The sequence below is a fragment of the Ptychodera flava genome, assembly GCF_041260155.1.
Source record: "Ptychodera flava strain L36383 chromosome 3 unlocalized genomic scaffold, AS_Pfla_20210202 Scaffold_26__1_contigs__length_13983176_pilon, whole genome shotgun sequence".
NCBI classification, from domain to species: Eukaryota; Metazoa; Hemichordata; class Enteropneusta; family Ptychoderidae; genus Ptychodera; species Ptychodera flava.
The window spans coordinates 3,173,510-3,179,114 of NW_027248280.1; the positions used below are offsets into that span (position 1 = coordinate 3,173,510).

General features: G+C 33.5%; 1 long non-coding RNA gene across 1 annotated transcript; it reads left to right on the forward strand.

Annotated features, from left to right (window-relative positions):
* Positions 1-507: 507 nt before the first annotated feature.
* On the forward strand, positions 508-3,237 carry LOC139126060 (uncharacterized). Its single transcript, XR_011550448.1, has 3 exons — positions 508-590; positions 2,583-2,674; positions 3,147-3,237. It is a non-coding gene; the product is annotated as an uncharacterized lncRNA (long non-coding RNA).
* Positions 3,238-5,605: the final 2,368 nt, after the last annotated feature.

A 5,605-nucleotide genomic window follows, 5' to 3' on the forward strand; every position in this document is an offset into this window, starting at 1 on the left:
GCATTTGGCTCGGCAATCGACAAACATCGTTCAATAAAACATTTGCGACGGGACAGTACATAGGAATCGACACTGCTGCTCATTACATTTTCGAGATCATGGTGAGTATTCGCGTTTTGCATATTTGTAATCATCTGCAAGTAATTATTCCTAGACGACATACGATCTATACCAAGTACCTCATATATTATACATTTATTATTCTGCTTGACCTTTTGCCGATTCGAATATATCGACCTCCTATTCGTTGATTTATGACTGACTTATATGAATAATAGGGATACGTTTAACGTTGTTTCTCTATGACTACCATCAGCCAGTATGCGCTTGAGTGAATATACACTCTCTTGTGGCTTTTCAGGCATCCAAGGCCTTCCATGCCATTCAAATAATATTGGAAACGAATGACCCTGTGTACGAGAACACCACTGCGTATGTCTCGACTGAGTTGCCAGGAAATTTGAGCAGCGATGGAGGTTTAAAGTTTTCCAGCGAAGTCATTCTTAACGGTAGCATTGCCAACATCTTTCTCCCGGAAGATAAAATAACTAAAGCAGGAATCTATTATGTGACCTTTGACCTTACTTACAGTAAGTTGCTAATCAATTGGTTCTTCATGTTAAATGCCTCTCATTGATGTGAATGGATAATATAAAGACCAGCTTTCTACATTTGATTTTTTTTAACCCTGCGTACTTTGTTCCCTGTAGGTCATTTGTACCCTTCTGGGGAATATTTTCATTTTAGGCACAAAGACTGCCGTTTTCAAAGCATAAAAATACATTTTGAATACATCCATTGTCTGCGTTTAAATATGGCACATGCAAGACGAAATTGTATTTATCATAGTTACGTTTACTCTTGCTATTCTGAACTCTATTGACAAGAAGAAATACGACGTTTCAAGAATTGTTCATATAAAGCTCCAAATATCTAATTCTTATCACTGGAGCTCAAAATATTCAAATAATACAGAATCCTTTTATCTATCTTTATATTCTATGACAACATTACTCCTTTTTCTTTGACGAACATTCAAAGATTGATTATGTCCGCAATACTCTTCGAAGTTAAAGTCACTTTTACAATAGACATATTTTCAATATCCACCAATGTGAACTGAATGTGCTCACGTGGTTAACAACAGGTTCATTAATTAACAATACGCTTAATGGAATCACCAGATCTATCAGATCATTATATGTAGCCGGTTTCATTAACATACGTACAGTACTCTCGGAGTTACATCACTAATTACAAAACTTCATTTCATATGCGAATGAGCTGTTTATTAACATGACACTGCACAATCGGACAATTATATATCTAGCAGATCGACATATGTAGCACGTTTCATCAACTTTAATGCTGTAATTCCGGATTTATATCACTAATTACAAAGTTCATTTAATATTCAAATGAACCCTCAATTGACACTGCTCAGTGCTTTACTCGACAGCTTGATGGTTTCAGATCAATATCAATATCTGTTTCACCAAATTTGGGGCAATAATTTCAGAGTTGTATTACTAAATACAAACTTCATTATACATAAAAATTAATTCTCAAATAACTTTACACTATCTTTAAATGCTGTACAATACATTAAGATATCTCTCGGATCAGTATCTGCAGCAGATTTCATCAAATTTATTTAGTGCAGTTATTTCGGAGTTTTATGACTAATTACAAATCTTCATTAAATATGCAAATGAGCTATTTTTTAACTCGACACAGTTCAGTGCTTTACCCGACAATTAGATATTTATCAGATTGATATATGTAGCAGGTTTCACCTAATTTGGTGCAATAATTTCATAGTTATATCACTAATTACAAAGTTCATTATATATGCAAATGAATCCTTTATCAGCTACTAAATGCTCCACAACACAGTCAGATGTCTCCCGGATCAGTATCTGTAGCAGTTTTCATCAACTTTGGTGCAGTTATGTCGGAGTTCTATGACTAATTACAAAACTGCATTTAATATGCAAATCAGGTATTTATTTGCTTGACAGTGCCCAATGCTTCTCAGCACAGTTAGAAAACTATCTGATCAATATCCATGTATCGACAAATTCGGTGTAGGAATTTTGGAGCTTTATCACTAATTACAAGTTCATTTAATTAAATTCAATAAAATTAAATTAAGTTCAACTTATTATCATGTGTGAAAAATTTCTTGACTATGAAATTTTGTGCAGTATTTCTTGATATATGTGGACACTGTCATTACTGCCTCCATAGCAAACAATTGTATATAAAAAATAGTTCATAACTTCATTAACATGCAAGCCACACTAACCAAAATCCAATGACTTCTTAGCATACAGTACTTGTCTACCAAATCTGACTTGAATCCGTTCAGCCGATTCTTGGTTATCGTGTAAACAGACAGACACACACTCAAACACATACAAACACACACACACACAAACACACGAACATGGACAGACAGACATCGCTACGACATTAGCTCATGTGTGTGAACACGTTAGCTACAAATTGGGCCATTTGAAAAAATACCTGAAAATAATTATCTTTCGTCACTCTGTCTTTGTTTCCTGTTTGGATTTCAGATCATGGAGTCGAATTTCACGTGACAACCACTTTACACAGATGTTATTATTCTGTTGATTACACCAACTCTTGGCAAAGCAGTGGTTGCAAGGTTCGTATTCCATGTCCTGGTGCTGTGCAATCAGGTGTTGTTCTTTATTTGAAGTCACTTTTTCACCTCGAGGTCCAGTACCTTTATAAATGACATCTATCAACCTACCAGTGCAGTTGTTTAACCGTCTGCTGGGAAATCGTTACTCGAGCTTGTCACATTAGTGAATATCACCCAAACACAGCATAAAGACTATAATTTGAACATACGCTTGCTTGTTTTGGCATATTTTGAAGTGCATGAACAGGCAATCCAATTCTAATGGCACACAAAACAAAAACACCGACAGAATATCATTAATGTGTTCATAGGGATGTTTTGCACTATGATAAATATGGCCGCAGCAAAATTCTTTTTGACATAGTCTTTCATATTGAAAACCATTACTCTTGTGAAACTGAACAAATTAAATATTTTTTTTTAATTTCACTTGTGCCGATGGTTTATTAGTGTATGTCAATCCCCTTTTCAGGTATCGTCAAAGTCCAACGTGAATTCCACTTTATGTTTGTGCAATCACTTGACAACATTTGTGGCACTGTGATATGGAATACCAGTAAACGCTACACTACCGAAGCGTAAGAAGATGGTTGAAGATGCTGGCACTATGACATTACCATTCGCATTTGCTGTAAATATTAATCTTCAGGTGTCGGCCTTGACATTATATATTTTAAGTGAGACTGAAGACAACCGCCTATTTTCAGGAGATTAATTCATAGTTATCGAGTATCCGAGTATAAGTTATAATGTATTTATTTGAATTGATTTTCCATATCTTTTTGAACTCGCTAAACATCTTTCATTTTGGCTAGTAAAGATCAATTGCTGTGCTTTCAAACTAGACATTTTACTCATTATTTAACCGTCGTTGTAATACTTATTGAAAATTGTTGAAAATGTATTTCTGTGGTACCAATGGCTTGCTGGTGCTCCACACTTGATGCACCATCTGAAGTTTCGTCATCATTTACGTGGCCCAACTGTATCATAGAATGATTCAATATGGTTAGGTGACATGTTAATTTCTCGTCACAAGTCATTCCATCAAACCTATCAATTTTCACACGAATGTTCAATTCTAAGGAATATCTTGCATCTCCATTGTGGTATGAAAGAGCATGTTGTTTTTCTAATGTAAATGTTCTTGAGTAGTGGTATGTTGACGTCATCCTTTTCTAGTTTAAATATCATGAGACAAATCTAATATTCGACAAACGTGAATGTGATATCGAATTTGCGTGGATTGAATATTGCTTGAGTTGTATTATAGTAATATTGTTCTTATAAAGCGACATTATGGTGGCAGACTATCATTCAATACAGTGAGATCACTTTATCTTAGCTTGGTTTTGTTAGATATTATTATAGACGTTTGATTGATAAAAAAGTTGTTTATCCTTAGCTGATAGAAATATAGAAAAGTAAGTACGATTTTGCAAGAACGCTTAGGTTAACGCGTGAATGTCGGCTTGTTGCATTTATGTTTAACTTCCTACATATCACTTTCCAAAATTATACAAAATTTTCAAATAAGAAAGAGGACAAAAAATCATTTGAGATTTGTTACATTGGTGAAACAGATGAGCGCATTTTTTTAGGATTGTGCAACAGACTCCACTGGACAAAATGCTTGAATTACAACAATATATACACATATACTGATTCTGTACATGTGTCAAATACGTTAAGTATACACGTACGTATACCAATAAAATGCAAAACTACAGTGTACACTTAGTGTGCAAAGATCTGCATTACGTATACTCATGATCTGCATAGAAATACACTACGCATATCAACGTATTGGAATGTTCCATATACAAAGATATACGTTGCGTATGCAATTAATATTGTGTTCCGTATACGTCAATATAGTAAATATGCTAAGCGCATATCAAGCATTTTGCCATGTGCTCCAACACTTTAGGTGAAGATAATTCACCTATACATGATTAAAACTATGATCAATATTGGGTTTTTAATGCCTTACTCTTTTCGGAAAATGATATAGTAATTGTATGAATCGTATTTTTGTTATTGCTCTTTCACAATATATAAAAATCTAGCTAATTTGCTGAAAAAAAAACATTTTTGTAATCTTTACAATTTTGTGCGTTGCTAATGTTTTCGCTCGCAGAGGTCACACAAGAATTGAAAATAACATAAATGAGAGAAACAAATGGCACGGTTTATTACTGTTTGCTAGATTGATCCTATATTCTACTCTTTAAAGACGGGAAGTAATGTTGGCTTTTGTGATATATTGATTAACAGTAAAAAAAGCAATAAGAGAGAAGCAAAACTAAAGTAACATGGTTGAAATTCAATTTGGAAAGAATGGTTAACTTACCCGAAAAAACTTTTAATTTTTACTACTAGCAAAGAATATTATTCGGCTGTCTGGAATCAGGAAAAAAGAATTTACAATTTAACCAGTATTTGACACTCAAAATGGCCGTCCATTCTTCACGAAACAAAATATAGAACTACTTATTGTCAAACTATCACACTTATCACATTCAACGGAAAGAAAAATTATAAAAATAAGAATAAACACGTGACAGACAAACTTTTGTATTATTTCTATTAACATGACTGGAACTAATTTAGGATAATTGGACGGTGAAGTAATGTCTGTTTAATCTACATATGTAAGCTCATTTGCTTTTAAGTCATGCACTTGTTTTTATTGATTATTCGCAATATTACAACATTCAGCTATAAGGCACCTAACATTTTGAGAAATTCTAAAAATATGAAGATTCAATTATCCGAAAATAGTTCCAATCGTGTTAATTGTTCATATTGTCAACCTTTGAAACTTACGATTTAAAACCTAAAATGTTCGAATATTATGATATTTCATATATGTGTTGTACAACATGTTGTAAACCCATGTATGTTTTATTAAAGCTCCATAAGTTGTAT